The sequence below is a fragment of the Mesoplodon bidens genome, assembly GCF_964165515.1.
Source record: "Mesoplodon bidens genome assembly, contig: HAP1_SCAFFOLD_103, whole genome shotgun sequence".
NCBI lineage: Eukaryota > Metazoa > Chordata > Mammalia > Artiodactyla > Ziphiidae > Mesoplodon > Mesoplodon bidens.
Window position 1 is genome coordinate 164,845 of NW_027672700.1, and position 17,140 is coordinate 181,984.

A 17,140-nucleotide genomic window follows, 5' to 3' on the forward strand; every position below is an offset into this window, starting at 1 on the left:
AAAGTCCTTACTGTTCTGTGGACTCCAGTCTCTTGTAAAGCACAGCCTCTGGCTAACAGTCCCAGCCTTCCTCGGTGTGCCACCAATAACCAATCCCGGCATGTGCTGGGTCTCCCTGGCACATGTGGTAAGAATGAGCACAGTGCAAAGTGCGATGGGCCCTGTGTCCTTTGCTGACTGTGTGTGCAGTGTCCCACCCTGATGGCGCGGTTTGGAAGGTGGGCGTAGAGCTGATGCTTGACCTTCACCTGCTCCGCGTCTGGCAGCCACGGCCACCTGAAGTGCCCAGCTTGAGCAATGGCCTCTCGCCCTTTCCAGAGCTTCTGGAGACTATGGGCCCCTCAGAGCCCTCCCCCGCCCCCGTACCTCCAAGTAGTAAATCAGGGTAAGCCCTGGGCATGGCCTCAGCGCTCTCTCACTTCATTTCATTCCATTCTCTGAATTAGCTGTGGCTTGGTCCACAGTCCCAGCTCATTGACAGCCAAGGAAGTTGGAAGAAATTGTAAGTAAGGAATTATACAAACAGTGGCTTTGAGCCTTTTACCATTTTGAAAGGGATTAAAATATTGAAGCAGAAAGAGAAATGCAATGGAATCCCTTTAGGACTGTGAAAGGCAGACCACTCTCAGACTTCACTCAACAGATTTTTTTCAACTTTATTTTGAAATAATTATAGATGCACAAATAGTAGAGGGAATGGCACGAAGCATGTGTGGAGTCCTGTGCCATTTTACCACGTGTGGATTTGGGTGTGGCCCTCAGGATATAGGCGTATTCCATCATCAGACATGTCCCTTGTGATGCTCCTTTTATAGTCACAATTCCTCCTCCCACCATCGTACCCACGCTCCGAAAACCACTAATCTGTTCTCCGTCTCTATAATTTTCATCATGTATGTATGACCTTTGTGATTGATTTTTTTTTTTTAGTCAGTGTAGTGCCCTTGACATCCATTTAGGTTATTAGCTTGTTCTTTTATTGCTGAGTAATAGTCCACGGTATGGACGTATCACCTATGTTTAACCATTCACTTTTTGAAGGACATTTTGTTTCCATTTGGGGCTATTACAAATAAATGTACTATAAACATTTGTGTACAGGTTTTTGTGTGAACATAAGTTTTTATTTCTCTGTGATAAATGCTCAGGAGTATGATTGCATGGATTAACATATGTGTTTATATATATTCGGTTTGTAAAGAAACTGCCAGTCTTATCCAGTGTTGCTGTACCATTTTTCATTTCCACCAGCAATGTATGAGACACATCCTCACCAGCAATTAGCATAAACACTGTTTTTCATTTTAGCTGTTTTAGTAAGTGTGTAGTGGTATCTCATCATAGTCTTAACTTGCATTTTCCAAATCGATAGTGATGTTAAATGTCTTTTCATGTATGTGTTTGCCTTCTGCATATCCTCTTCAGTGAAATATCTCTTCATATCTTTTAAGTGTCTCTAATGGAATTGTTTAGTTTTTTACCATTGAGTTTTGAGAATTCTTTATGTATTTTAGATATGAGTCCCTTGTCAGATAGATGGTTTGCAAATATTTTCTCCCATCCGTAGCTTGTCTTCTCATTCTCTTAGCAGAGTATTTCACAGAGCAAAAGCTTTAACTCTTGATGAAGTCCAGGTAGTTATTTTTTCTTTTATAGATCATGCTTTTAGTGTCATGTCTAAGAACATGCCACAACGTCCCTGACCCTGAGGATTTTCTCTTATGTTTTCTTCTAAGTGTTTTATAGTTTTATGTTTAAATCTATGAACCATTTTGGGTTCACTGTCGTTTATGATGTGAGATTTAGGTCAAAGTTCATTTTTCTTGCATGTGGATATTTAGTTGTTCCAGAACCATTTGTTGAAAAGACTATCCTTTCTCCATTGAATTGCTTTTGCAAGTTTGTCAAAAATAATCTGGCCATACTTTCTATGGGGGCTACTTCTTAGTTCCCTATTATGTTTCATGGATCTATTTGTCATAATGGATCTACCATTATGAGATAGCCTTGATTACTGTCGCTATGTAAGTCTTAAATCAGGTAGTGTGATTCCTCCCACTTTTCTTTAAAGAAATTTTTTAACCTCTTCTAGTTGCTTTGCCTTTCCATTTACATTTTAGTGTAAGCCTGTCTGTATACACAAAATATCATGCTGTAATTTTGATTGGAATTGTGTTTTATCCTATATATCAATGTGAGAATAATTGATATACTCCTACATTGTCTTCCAATTCATGAACATGGTATATTTCTCCATTTATTCAGTGTCTCTCATGAGTGTTTTGTAGTTTTCAGCATACGAGTCCTGAACATGTTTTGTTAGATTTACACTTAAGTATATCTCTCTTTTTTTTTTTGAGTGGTTGTAAATGGTATTATATTTTTAATTTTGGTGTCCACATGTTCATTGACAGTATATAGAAATACAGTTGATTTTTGTATGCTTCTTGGTATCTTGCAACCTTAACTGCACTTTCTTATATAAGGGCTTTTGTAGATTTCTTGGGATTTTATACATAAACAATCATGTCATCTGCAAATAAGAACAATTTTATTGCTTCTTTCAGAAAAGGAGATCTGAATGCTTTTAATCTTCTTTTCCTTGCTTTATTTCCCTGGTTAAGACTTCCAGGACTCTGTTGAACAAGAGCAGTGTATAAATCCTTATATTCGCTTGTTCCTGACCTTAGGGGAAAGCAGTTACTCTTTCACCATTAAGTAGGAGGTTAGCTGTAGGGTTTTTATACATGTTCTTACCAAGTGAGAAATTTCCCCCTTTATTCCTAGTTTTCTGAGAATGTTTATTGTAAACGCAACAGATTTAAAGATAACTCCATGAACCTCCCCGTGAGATTCTCCTCCATGATATGGTCTCCCTTCAAGGACACAGAACATCTGTTCAGTGTGCAAAGTGGGAGGAAAAAGAAGAAGAAGAAGAACTGTAGTTTCTTCTTTATCCTAACAAGGCATAGATTTGGGGTCGTTTTATTTCCTGTCTGGCTAAAGTAGAGACAGAGATCTCTGTTTTGAACCTGACTATGATATTAGAAAACTGTAGTAATTTTTTAAAGCACAGGCTTTGGAGATAGACAGACCTGGGTTTGAATCTCATTAGGCTACTTTGTGGCTGAGTGACTTCAACCAAATTACTTAATCACTCTGAGCTCCTTTTCCCTGTCTGTAAACCTCTAACTTCACAGGGTTATTCTGAGGATTAAGTGAGAAATGCATATAAAGAGCCTGGCATGTGGTGCTCAGTGAATGACACAATGATCATTATTATGGTCTCCTAAAACAGAGACTGAGAAGAATCCTCAGAGGTGCACAGGGTTGAGATGAGGATCCACTGACATTAATAAGCCATTTGGAAAAGGGAACTAATGAGGACAGTTATTAACTAGACAGAAATTGAGTTGCATTCATTGTATATAAATAATTGACTGCTTACTGCTCCTCGGACTTAGCTTAAGAAATACGTCACTAGGCTTCCCTGGTGGCGAAGTGGTTGAGAGTCTGCCTGCCGATACAAGGGACACGGGTTCGTGCCCCGGTCCGGGAATATCCCACATGCCACGGAGCAGCTGGGCCCATGAGCCATGGCCGCTGAGCCAGCGTGTCCGGAGCCTGAGCTCCGCAACGGGAGAGGCCACAACAGTGAGAGGCCCATGTACCGCAAAAAAAAAAAAAAAAAAAAAAATTCAGGGATTTATATTACTAAAAATCATCCTTGCAATTACCAGAGGTTACATCTAGCAAATAAAAAAGATAGTTTGTTTTATTTGCCTGGATCAATCCTAAAGAATAGGCAGTCATGCTTCTAAAGATTTCTACTCATCAGCAAGGTTGACATGTTGTTTTGACTATTGGTATCGTAGTATTTCAACATCATTTACTCTTTCCGATAATGGAAGGTAGTTACATGCTTCTTGTTTTTAAAAATTGGGAGAAAGGAAAATATAAGGAAGAAAATAAAAGTCACTTGTAATCATTTGGCTCAGGGAAAAATCAATATTGATATTTGCAGGGTTTTACCCTCCAGACTTTTTTCTATATCCTGTAAGGAGTTTGGTTCCGTAAGGCAGTAGGAAGCCTGTTTATAGCCAGGCTAGTGAGAACTGTTTATAGTCAACAGTGATAACTGTTGCTATCACTCATTCATTGCATAGTATTTACCCAGAGCCTCAGCACCGAGCCAAGTCTAGGGGTACAGTGATGGCAGAACTGGACATGGTCCCTGCCATCAGGAAGCTGCCAGGAGAGAGAGAAATAAGTCAAATGATCCCACAAAGGTGTGACTAATTCCATTCCAACATTGGGGCTGTAAAGGAAAGGAATATGGAAGACAAGGAGGACTTAACTAGACAAAAGGAGAAGGGAATGGCATGTGCAAAGGCCCTGGGGTGGAAGAGCATATTGTGAACCCAAGGGACTGAGAGAAAACCAGGGCGTCCAGAAGTCAGAGTGGGAAGGAGGAGGGCTAAGGGACAAGTCGGCCTCCTTCATGTCACCATAAGGGTTTTGATCTTTATCTGAAAGCAGTGGGAAGAAGGCTTGAAGGATTGTAAACAAGGGGGAGACCTGCCAGTGAACATCCTGGCTGCTGTGTGCAGACGAGCCATCAGGAGCTCTATTCACAATCTCCCCTCTCCCATTTTACACAGCTCAAAAGCCTCAGCCTTGCTCATTTCACAGCTAAACCTTGCAAGTTATAATTTATATGATTTGATGTGCCTTGTAAACTGTATTTTTTAGAGTTGGATATGGCTGTTATTTAAACTCTGCTGAGAAAGGGACTCAGTTCTTCCAGAATGAAGAAACACCAAAGCCAGTGGTTGTTGGATTTTCCGCATGTTTAAGAGTGATTGTTCAACATGAACTCCTAGGCATTCTGACCCAGTGGGTTTGGGGTAAGGCCCAGGAATCTTCACATTTGTATGCTCCCCAGGTTCAGGTGGGAGGAATGGAGTCCCTGGAGTTGGTTCCAGGACCACACTTTGAGAACCCCACCATGAGTGCTCCCTCCCTCTCCCTTCTTGATCAGTAGAGCTCCTGCTTGTGTGTGTGTGTGTGTGTGTGTGTGTATTCTTTCAATAAACTTTGTTTTGAGGAAAAGAGAAGCGAAGGGTAAACAATGAAGGGCTGACTGACCCTACCCCCTCCCCAGGGACTCCCCCAGTCCCACCCTGGGGAAGTCCCAGGATCCCTAGAAGACTGAGCTCTAGGACAGCCCAAGTCAGTGCAGGGCTGCAGCTAGGAAGGTGGAGATGGAAGAGAAAAAGAAAGAACAGACATGACAGGGGGATGAAATGCTGGTGTCCACACCTCACCCTCGGTGGTCAGTGTCCTGCCAGGCATCTCCTTTCTCATGGGTTTAGCCATCTCTCCAGCCTGTGTCAGCCCTTCTCGCGTGGGATCTGAGGGTCGTGAAGCCAGACTGATCTCATACATATACCCCAGATCCCATCCAGCCAGATGACTCTCGTCCCTTTTCCTGGCCCCTGTCAGTTCTGGGCTGCCTCTCAGGAAAGAACCAGAGCCTACACCATAATCTTGTTTATTATTATTAAACAAGGCTGCTGGGATTCTCCTATTATTTGCATAATTTCACGGACATGCAGGTATGTCTGCTCTGTCAAAGGACACACACAGCTGTAGCTCTGATGGGCATGGCCAAATTTCCCACCAGAGGTTTCCGGATGTGGTGTCCTGCCAGCAGTGGACGCCCGTCTCCCACTCCCTCCCCAGCCTAGGGTGCTGACCCCCCATTGTATCTTCACTGATCTACGGGGTGAAGTATGGTACCTGTGTCATTTTAATTCACGTTTCTCTTATTCTAAGCGAACACCTGCATTTTGAGACATAAGGTGACAGGTGGACTCTCTGTGGGGAAATCCACGGAATGAAACAGGCCTGGGAGGGTGCACTTTCTGGCTCCCCATCTGCATCACGCTTGTCCTCCTGCCTGGGTCGTGCTCCCATCCTCCCCCCTCACCCCCACCTCACCCCTGGCTTCTCCCCAAGTGCTCCTTGCTCTGGTGGTTCACCTGTTAGGTCTCACCAGTCCTCAGGGAATGTTTTGTCCCCTGTTTGGGAACTGGCGGCTGATTTCATTGGTCAGTACCCAGCACAACAATTGATGGGACTAGTTTCTCACCAGCAGATGGAGGGCTTCCAAGAGGAAAAAGTTCAGAGGAAAGGGCTAGATCGTGATCTCATTTTTCTCATTTTTTTTTATTGTGGTAAGATATGCATAACATAAAATTTACCATCTTAACCACTTTTATTAAGTGTGCAGTTCAGTGGCATTAAATATATTCACACTGTTGTGCAGCCATCACCCCCATCCATCTCCAGAACTCTTTGAATCTTGCAGAACTGAAACTGCACCCATGAAACAACAACTCCCCTTGTCCCCCCATCCCAGCCCCCAGCAACCACCATTCTGCTTTCTGTCTCTATGACCTTGGCTACTCTGGGTATCTCATATAAGTAGAATCATAACAGTATTTGTCTTTTCATGACTGGCTTCTTTCACTGAGTATAATATCCTTTCACTGAGTATAATGTCCATGTTCATCCATGCTGTAGCATGTGTCCGAATTTCCTTCCTTTTTTAAGGCTGAATAATATTCCATTGTGTGGATTCACCACATTTTGTTTATTCATTCATCTACTGATGGACACTTGGGTTGTTTCCACCTTTTGGCTGTTGCAAACAATGCTATGAACATGGGTGTATAAATATCTCTTCAAGCCCCTGCTTTCAGTTCTTTGGGATATATACCCAAAAGTAGACTTGCTGGATCATATGATAATTTTATTTTTAATTGTTTGAGGAACTGCCATGCTGTTTTCCATAGTGGCTGCACCAAGTTACATTCTCACAACAGGGCACAAGGGTTCCACTTTCCCTGCGTCCTCACCAACACTTGTTATTTCCCTTTTTTTTATAGTAGCCATTCTGATGGATGTGAGATGAAAGAAAGATCATAATCTTTTGAATAGCATACATAATGCAAACAGCTACAGCATACATTTATGGACTACTTACTGTATCTCACATGGCTTTATACATCATCTATGTATGTTCTGTATATATATTTATAGAATTATATCCACAAAACAAATCCTGTGTGGGTGAGAACTACTATTATCGTTATTATCCTCATTTGATGACATGGACATGGGACTCAGAAAGGTTAAGGAACTGGCCCAAATCACACAGCTAGTCGGGGGAGGTGGGGCTGAGTTTCAGACTGAGCTGACTCAAGCTTCTAAAAACAGAAGCTTCACTTTTTGAGTGTAAATTTAGCTTTGGGAACATCTAATATCTAAATTGGAAATTCTCAGTTAACTGAGATAACAAGATAATTGACTAAGCTAGGGAAATTCCACCCTGTGGAATGGAGAATGGGGGTTGTCAGTGAAATGTGAGATCAATGTTCTCGTGATCCTCATTCATGCAACAGACTGAGGTGGTGCCATCTAGGGGGGGATTTGGGTAAAGAGGAAACGTTGACCTGGTGCTTTCCCAGGAAGAGGAGCATTGGGGCTGTTAAGTGGGGGCCCAGCAAGAAACACCACTTATCTCTCCAATCCAGCCAGAGTAAGTTCTCTGCTTATAAGGACTGGTGGAGTTCAATTAGTCCCACCTGGATAACCCAGGATAGTCTCCCACTTTTTAAAAAATTTTTTAAAAGTTTTTGGCTGGGTTTGGTCTTCGTTGCTGAGCACAGGCTTTCTCTAGTTGCAGCGAGCGAGGGTTACTCTTTGTTGCGGTGCACGGGCTTCTCATTGCAGTAGCTTCTCTTGTTGTGGAGCACGGGCTCTAGGCATGCAGATTCAGTAGTTGTGGCACGTGGGCTCAGTAGTTGTGGCTCGTGGGCTCTTGAGCGCAAGCTCAGTAGTTGTGGCACGCGGGCTTCGTTGCTCCATGGCATGTGGGATCTTCCCGGACCAGGGCTCGAACCCGTGTCCCCTGCATTGGCAGGCGGATTCTTAACCACTGCAACACCAGGGAAGTCCTTAGTCTCCCTCTTTTAAGAGCACTGATTAGTAACCTTGACATCGGCACAGTCCCTTTGGCCACGTCATGGAGCATATTCCCAGGTTCTGGGGATCAGGGCATGGGCATCTTTGGGAGACCATTCTGCCCACCACATTAATACTACCACCTGACTGGACCGTTGCTTTGGGACTGGTCTGAGAGCTTTCTGGAAGTATCAGTAGGATCAATGCCACAGGCCATGGAGAAAGATGGCTGGATGAGCTGGCAGGTGATAATCCCGTTACCAAGAGGGCAGGAAGCAGGACTGGTTGAGTGAGCACCTCAACATCCCGGAAGCAGCCAGGCAGTTTGGGGCCTGGAGATGAACCAGGGGTTGGAAATACACACCTGCGAATCCAGGGGGTGGTACAGTGGCCCCAGCCCATGGACAGAGTGTGGAAGAAACGGACATCTGCGGGGAGAGGAGCCCGGCGTGGAGACCTGGAAGCAGTCAGAGAGGTGAGGGAGCCAGAGAGCTGCTGCCAGGCTGAGGGTATTCATCACAGAGACAGCTTGCTTTGTGCCAGGTACTGTTCTGGGCACTCTCGAGTGTATTAACTCATTTCATCCTTAGGGGGTTAATGTTGTTTGCCCCACTTTACAGATGAGGGCGTTGAGGCACAGATAGGCTGAGTATCCTGCCTGAGGTCACAGAGGGAGGCTGGGGCACTGGGCACCACGCTCGGGCAGTCTGATTTCAGGACCAGCCTCTCCTGAGGCCTTGCCGGTCCACAGGGCTCTCCCGGGGAGACCGGGGAGGAAGGATCCAGCTGACGGGGAAGCAGAGAAGCTTCTTCTTTCCTTCCAATCCCAGACCCGTCGTCTCACCAGCGCCTGGCCGTTTCCTCATATCCTTATTCTTTTGAAAACCCCATTTTTTTTTTTACTATTTCTGCACTACATCCCTTTCTGGAGGCAGTGGGGGGATGGGGCTGGGGGATGGGATAGCCTAGAACCAAAAGGTTAAAAGAAATAGATAAAACACACACACACACACACACACACACACACACACACAAGTTAATTTCAAAAATGTTATCCCACTCCTTAGAACATGTCATCAAGCAGTACCTTTTGTCAATCCTACGAAGCCCAGCTTATCAAACTCATTTTTGCTGCTCAGGGAGCAACCAAAGAGAAGCAAAGAACCATGCCCCAGGCTGCACAGCTGGAAGGTAGCAGAGGTGGGACTTGAACTCAAGGCTTTCTAACTCCAGAGCCCATCCTCTTGCTCATAATAGAGAACATTTCCCATTTGCCCTATGTTCTCTTCTAAGTGCTTTAGTATGTATTATATCATTTATACGTCACCAGTAGCTTATAAGACTGTCCTTTTGTTACCTTACAGATGAGGAAGCTGAGGTATCACTTGCCCAAGGTCACCCTTCTAGGAAGTAGGAGAGCTGGACTCGAGCCCAGTCTAATAACCACCACGTTGCCCTGCTCCCCCAACCCCTGAACCATCAGGCCACGTGCCTCTCTCTGACAACTGTATCTCATGTCACAGGGAGGCCGAGAGCCCGAGGAGGCCCCCGAGGGCAATGGCAGTGGGTTGAGGACCCAGCGGGAGAGGACCCTCTTGAAGCCATTTGACAATAAAGGAAAGGAAGGGGGAAGGGGCGGCGTTTCCAGGCCGAGGGGGTGGTGAGCACGTTCACAGGTTAGACGGAAGTTACACTGTCAAGGTGAGGATGCAGAAGAGGAGATGGTTGAGGAGAGGGACCAGACCAGGGTGGGATGAAGGCAGGACCACCCGGAGGCCCTTGGCAGCTAAGAGAAGCCTTGAAGGTCCCATCTAGGAGCTTCTCCAAGCCTGGGAAGTCCAGGTCCTGGCAGGGAGCTGAAGGCACATTCACAGGGGTGTGGAGTGATGGAGGGGAGTTTCCTGAAGGGACTCCATAGGGAGTGGGCAGGGCTCAGAGAAACCACAAAGGATAGTGCAGGGCCCAGAGCTAGTATGAGTGAGGACTGTTCCCGCCCCCAGAGCTGAGGGGTGAGGGGCAGGGGCATTTCCTGGGACCCGGAGACCCTGAGGGCTGGGTAGAGTCCTCTGAGGGAAGCTGTGTGGCCCCAGAGAATGGAAGCCAGGGGAGTAAGTACCCCAAGCTCTCTCCCTGCTCTGATCTCTAACCCCCCCATTGGCCAAACCCAACCAGAAACCAGACACAAGGAGCCCATCAGCCCATGGATGTAGCCGCACAGGTGGGCCTGCTGGGCAGAGGGCGCCGTGTAAAGGGATGGAGGAGGGTCGGGAGAAGCAGACGGAGGATGCAGGCAGGTGCAGGAGATGAAGACCTAGGAGACTGTTGTCAAAGTAGAATGAAAAGCCTGAGAGCAGGGACCTGCTGGCTGGGGGGCCCAAAGGGCACTGGGCCAGCCTCAGGACAGAAGTGTGAGGGTGGCAGGAGGGTTTGGGGGCCGGGATGGACTTGAAGGAGCTGGTGAGCTTGAGCAGGGCCCAGGCTGGGTGAGCATAGGGCATTACCCATAGGGAGCAAACAGGGAGCAAAGGCTACGTGACTCAAGGAGAGGACGAGACAGAGGATAAGGAAGGCCGGGAGTGGGAGGTTATGGTCTGAGATGGGGCTTCCCAGTGCCAGGTGATGCAAGGTTGAAACCTAGCTCCAAAGGACGGTTCCAGGTACACGTCGAACCTCAGCGACAATGTCAGTGAACCTCAGGGCAATGTCATAACTAAGTCAGCTTCCTGAGGAGGCTTCCTTAAAGCACAGGGGTCATCAGAGCAGATGGTCATTGTTAATAGAAGTTGAAACGTCTCAATATTTTATGGACTCACTATATACTTTTTAAAGACATTTTCAATGCAGGAGCCTTAAAAAATGCACTTGTTTTGTATATTAGGTCCTGCCTGTCTCCTCTCTCATTATTAAATCACTCTCTACTCTGAAAATCACAGGGTACAAATCAAGGGTACAAGTTTTGGAATTAGACTTGGGTTCAAACCCTGACATTGCCCTGGGCCAGCATCCTGATGTTGAGTGAGTCCCTTCATCTTAGCCATTTTTTAAATCGTGGTAAAATACCTATAAAGTTTACCGTCTTAACCACTTTTAAGTGTACAGATCAGTAGTTGTAAGTTATTCACATTGTTGTGCAACCAGCCTCAGAATTTTTCATCTTGCAAAACTGAAACTGTACCCATTAAACAACAATTCCCCGTTTCCCCTTCCCCAGCTCCTGGCAACCCCCGTTCTATTTTGTTTCTATGAGCTTGACTACTTTATGTACCTCACATAGTGGAATCATACAAAATTTGCTTTTTTGTGACACTTATTTCACATCATGTCCTCACGGTTCATCCATGTTGTAGCATGTGTCAGAATTTCCTTCCTCCTACACTGAATAATATTCCACTGTATGGATGGACCACATTTTGCTTATCCAATCATCAGTCAGTGGGCACTTGGGTGGCTTCCACCTTTTGGCAATTGTGAATAATGCTACTATAAACATGAGTGTACAAATAACTCTTTAAGTTCCTGCTTTCAATTCTTTGGGGTATATACCCGGAAGTGGACTTGCTGGATCATATGATAATTTTATTCTAAATTGTTTGAGAAGCCGCTCTACTGTTTTCCATATCAGCTGCACCATTTTACATTCTCAGCGGTACATAAGTGTTCCCCTACTCTATATCCTTACCAACACTTGTTATTTTCTGTTGCTGTTTGTTTATTTTTGATAGTAGCCATCCTAATGGGTATGAGGTGGTATCTCACTGTGGTTTTGATTTGAATTTCCCTAATGACTAGTAATGTTGAGCATCTTTTTATATGCTTGTTGGACATTTATATATCTTCTTTGGAGAAATGTCTATTCCAGTTCTATGCCCATATTTGATCAAGTTATTTGGGGGTTCTTTTTTGTTGTTGTTGTTGAGTTATAGTTCTCTATATATTCTTCATATTAACCCTTTTTCAGATTTGTGATTTGCAACTATTTTCTCCCTTTCTCTAGATGGCCTTTCACCCTGTTTATTGTGTCCTTTGATTCACAGAAGTTTTAATTTTTGATATAGTTGAATTTATCTATTTTTACTTTTGCTGCCTATGCTTTTGGTATCATAGCCAAAAATGCATTGCCAAATCCAATGTCATAAAGCTTTCCTCCTGTGCTTTCCTCTAAAAGTTTTATAGTTTTAGACTCTGTTTAAGTCTTTGATCCACTTTGAGTTAATTTTTATACATGGTGTAAGGTAGGAGTTCAACTTAATTCTTTTGCAGTCTTTCCCAGCATCATTTGTTGAAAATACTGTTCTTTCCCCATTGAATAATCTTGGCAACCTTGTCAAAAATCATTGGACCATATATGCAAAGTTTTATTTCTGTGCTCTCTATTCTATTCTATTGGCCTATGTGCCTGACCTTATGTCAGTATCACACTGTTTTGATTACTGTACCTTTGTATGCAGTAAGTTTTGAAATCAGGAAGTGTGAGACCTCCAGCTTTGCTTTTCTTTCTCAAGAGTATTTTGGCTATTTGGGGTCCACTGAGATTCCATATGAATTTTAGGATGGATTTTTCTATTTCTGCAAAAACTGCTGTTGGGATTTTGAATCTGTAGATCCTGCTGTGTAGTAATGACATCTTAACAATATTAAGTCTTCCAACCCACGAATACAGGGTGTCTTTCCATTTATTTGTGTCTTTAATTTCTTTCAGCAGCACTTTGTAGTTTTCAGTGTACACATCTTTTACCACCTTGGTTAAATTTATCCCAAAATATGTTATTCATTTTGATGCTATTGTAAATGAAATTATTTTCTTAACTTCCTTTTCAGATTGTTCATTGTGAGCATATAGAAACACAACTGATGTTTGTGTGTTGATTTTGTGTCCTACGATTTTGCTAGTGAATGGTATTTTTTAGTTCTAAGAGGGTTGTGGTTTTTCATGGACTCTTTAGGATTTTGTACATGTAAGATCATGTTGCCTGTGAACAGAGATAATTTGACTTCTTCCTTTCGAATTTGGATGTCTTTATTTCTTTTTCTTGCCTAATTGCTCTGGCTAGGACTTCCAGTACTTTGTTGAATAGAAGTGGCAAAAGCAGGTATCCTTATCTTATTCTTGAAATTAGAGGAAAAGCTTTCAGTCTTTCACCTTTGAGTATGATGCTACCTGTGGGCCTTTCATATTTGACCTTTATTATGTTGAGGTAATTTCCCTCTATTCCCTGTTTGTTGAGTGCTTTTATCATGAAAGAGTGTTGCATTTTGTCAAATGCTTTTTGTACGTCCATCGAGATGATCATTTTTTCCTTCTTTCTGTTAATGTGACGTATTACGTGGATTAATTTTCATATGTTGAACCATCAAGTCTGCATTCCAAGAATAAATCCCACTTGGTCATAGTGTATGATCCTTTTACTGTGCTGTTGCATTCGGTTTCCTCCTGTTTGGTTGAGGACTGTGGCGTCAGTGTTCACAAGAGATACTGGTCTGTGGTTGTCCTGTCGTGTCCTTGTCTGGGTTTGGGATCAAGGTAATGCTGTCCTCTCACTTCACCTGTTGAGTCTCAGCTTCTTCATCTCTAAGATGGAGATAACAATAGAGTCCCTGTTTAGGGCCGTCATGCAGATTAAATGATAAAAATGCACACAAAATGCTTCAGCAGGGCCCAGTTCACAGGAAGCCCTCAAAATATGTGAGAGGAGGATAAGGATAATAATAAAAATAATAATAAATAAATAACAGTTCATCTCATAGTGGGACAGCTCAGTAGTCTGGGGCTTATAGACTCAGTCTGTATTAGCAGCAGGGCGTCTGTCCAGGAGCAGCACTTAGCAATTTTCCAAGTAAAGGGAGCGAGTGATATTATAGGGCCGAACTAGGAAGCTGTCTCCTGGCCTAACATGTGGTAGAGGCTCACCCAACTTTGTGGAGTCATTGAAAACTTCCTGCTTGCTTTGATGTCTTAATAATGGCCTGACAGTTTTTGAGGAACTGACCGCAGTGAAGCCTGGCAAGAGACAAACAAAATGTCACAGACAGAATTTCTCTCATTCATGGGTTATCGAAGGTTCAAAGGACACAAAGATCAATGGCAATGGTGATGAAGATGATGTGGGTGACATTTTCCAAAGAACTAATGTGTTTTCATTTTTTTAATACTTTATTTTTTTGAACAGTTTTAGGTTTACAGGAATTTTAGCAGAGAATACAGAGAGTTCCCATATAGCCACCCCTCCAATACACACAGTTTCCCCTATTATTAACCTCATGCATTAGTGCGGTACATTCGTTACAACTGGTGAACCAATATTGATATGCTATTATTAACTAAGTCCATAGTTTACATTAGGGTTCACTCTTTGCGTTGTACGTTCTTTCGTTTTGACAAATGTATAGTGACAAGTATCCACCATTACAGTATCATAAAAAATATTTTCACTGCCCTGAAATCCCCTGTGCCCCTCGTCTTCATCCTGAGCCCCAGAGCCCCTGTGCCCCTGGCAAGCACTGATCTTTTACTCTCCTTATAGTTTTACTTTTTCCAGAATTTCATACAGTTGGAATCATACGGTATGTAACCTTTTCAGACTAGGTTCTTTCACTAAGCAATATGCATTTAAGATTCCTCCATGTCTTTTTTGTTATTTGATAACTCATTTATTTTTATCAGTAATATTTCATTGTATGGATGTACCACAATTTGTTTATCCATTTACCTTTTAAAGGACATCTTGGTTGCTTCCAGTTTTGGGCAATTATGAATAAAGATGCTGTAGGCATGTATCCAAAATAAATGAGTCTTCATGGATATAGAGAATAGACTGTGGTTGCCAAGGGGGAGGGGGTTGAGGGAGAGATGGCGTGGGAGGTTGAGGTTAGCAGATGTGAGCTGTTACATACAGGATGGATAAACAACAAGGTCCTACTGTAGAGCACAGGGAACTATATTCAATATCCTGTTATAAACCATAATGGAAAAGAATATTTAAAAAAGAATGTATATATATGTATAACTGAATCACTTTGATGTACAGCAGAAATTAATACAACATTGTAAATCGACTACATTTCAATAAAATAAATAAATAAACAAAATAAATGAGTCTTAAAAGTCAACAATAAGAAACCAAACAACCCAACGTAAAAAAGGGCAAAAGAGCTGAACAGACACCTCACCAAAGAAAATCTACAGATGTCAAATAAGCATATGAAAAGATATTAAACATCATATATCATTAAGGAATTTCAAATAAACATGAAATATCTCTTCATTTATTTAGACTACTTTGATTTCTTTCATCAACATTTTGTAGTTTTCTTCATATACCTCTTCATATACCTAAGTATTTTGTTAGATTTATTCCTAAGTACTTCATTTTTTTTTTGGTGCTAATGTAAATGGTGTTGTGTTTTTAATTTCAAATTCCACTTGTTCATTGTTGGTATATAGGAAAGCAATTGACTTTTGTATATTAATCATGTATCCTGCAACCTGGCTATAATTGCTCATTAGTTCCAGGAGGGCTTTCTGTCGGTTCTTTGGGATTTTCTGCATAGACAATCATGCCATCTGCAAAATGCGCAAAAGATCTGAACAAACACCTCACCAAAGAAGATTTTTTTTGCTTCCCAATCTCTCTTTTATTCTCTTTTCTTGCCTTGTTACATTAGCTAGCACATACAGTACAATGTTGAAAATGAGTAGTGAAAGGGGACATCTTCACCTTATTCCTGATCTTAATTGGAAAGTTTCTAGTTTCTCACCATTAAATATGATGTTAGCTTTAGGGTTTTTATAGATGTACTTTATCAGGTTGAGGAAGTTCCCCTCCATCCCTAATTTGCCAAGAGTTGTTGTGGTCGTTTGGTGGTTTGTTAGTTTATCATGCATGGGTGTTTAATTTTGTCAAATTCTCTTTTTGCATCTACTGTTAGGATAATGCGATTTCTCTTCTCTACGCTGTTGATATGATGGATTACATTAATTGATTTCCAAATGTTGAACCAGCCTTGCATACCTGGAATAAATCCCACTTGACTGTGGTGTAGAACTCTTTTTATACATCACTGGATTCAATTTGCTAATATTTTGTTGAAGATTTTGCATCTATGTTCATGAGAGGTATTGGTCTGCAATTTTCCTGTTTTGTAATATCTTTATCTGGTTTTGCTATTAGAATAAGTTTGGCCTCACAGAATGAGCTGGGAAGTATTCTCTCCTCCTCTATTTTCTGGAAGAGATTATTGAGAACTGGTATCATTCTTTCCTTAATGTTTGATAGAATTGACCAGTGAACCCATCCAGGCCTGGTGCTTTCCATTTTGGAAGGTTATTCATTATTGATTCAAATTCTTTACTAGATATGAGTCTATTCAGAGTATTTATTTCTCCTTGTGTGAGTTTCAGTAGATTGTGTCTTTCAAGGAAATGGTCCACTTCATTAACTTATAAAATCTGTGGGCATAGAATTATTCATAATATTCCTTTATTATCCCTTCAGTGTCCATGAGATCAGTAGTGATGCCATCACTTTCATTTCTGATTTTACTAATTTGTATCTTCTCTGTTTTTTTCTTGGTTATCCTGCTAGAGGTTTGTCAATTTTATTGATGTTTACAAAAAAAAAAAAAACAGCTCTTTATTTTGCTGACTTTTCTCTCTTGTTTTCCTGCTTTTTATTTCATTCATTGCTTCTTGTCTTGTGCTTGTGGTAGGCTTATATTGCTCTTCTTTCTCTAGTTTCATAAGGTGGAAGCTTAGATCTTTTCAAATGTATGCCTTCAGTGCCATAAACTTCCCTCCAAGCACTGCTTTCACTGCATCTTGCAAATTTTCATAGGTTGTATTTTCATTTTCATTTAGCTCAAGATAAATTTTTATTTCCCATGAGACTTCCTCCTTGACCCATCTGTTATTTAGAGGTGTGTTGTTTAATCTCCAAATATTTGGGGATTTTCCAGCTGTCTTTCTGGTATTGGTTTCTAGCCTAATTCCATTGTGTTCTGAAAACGTACTTTGCATAATTTCCATTCTTTTACATTTGTTGAGGTATATTTCGTGGCCTGAAATGTGGTCTGCTTGGTGAATGTTCCATGGGAGTTTGAGAAGGATGTGTGT

The 17,140-nt window shown here is 42.2% G+C and overlaps 2 protein-coding genes across 2 annotated transcripts in view; both read left to right on the top strand.

Annotated features, from left to right (window-relative positions):
* LOC308609804 (forkhead-associated domain-containing protein 1-like) overlaps window positions 1-17,140 on the top strand; it is a gene marked incomplete at its 3' end in the record, with an annotated part of 99,534 nt that overhangs the window by 20,629 nt on the left and 61,765 nt on the right. The window lies entirely within an intron of this gene.
* The window catches only part of LOC308609790 (forkhead-associated domain-containing protein 1-like), a gene marked incomplete at its 3' end in the record, with an annotated part of 332,609 nt that overhangs the window by 155 nt on the left and 315,314 nt on the right, over window positions 1-17,140 (top strand).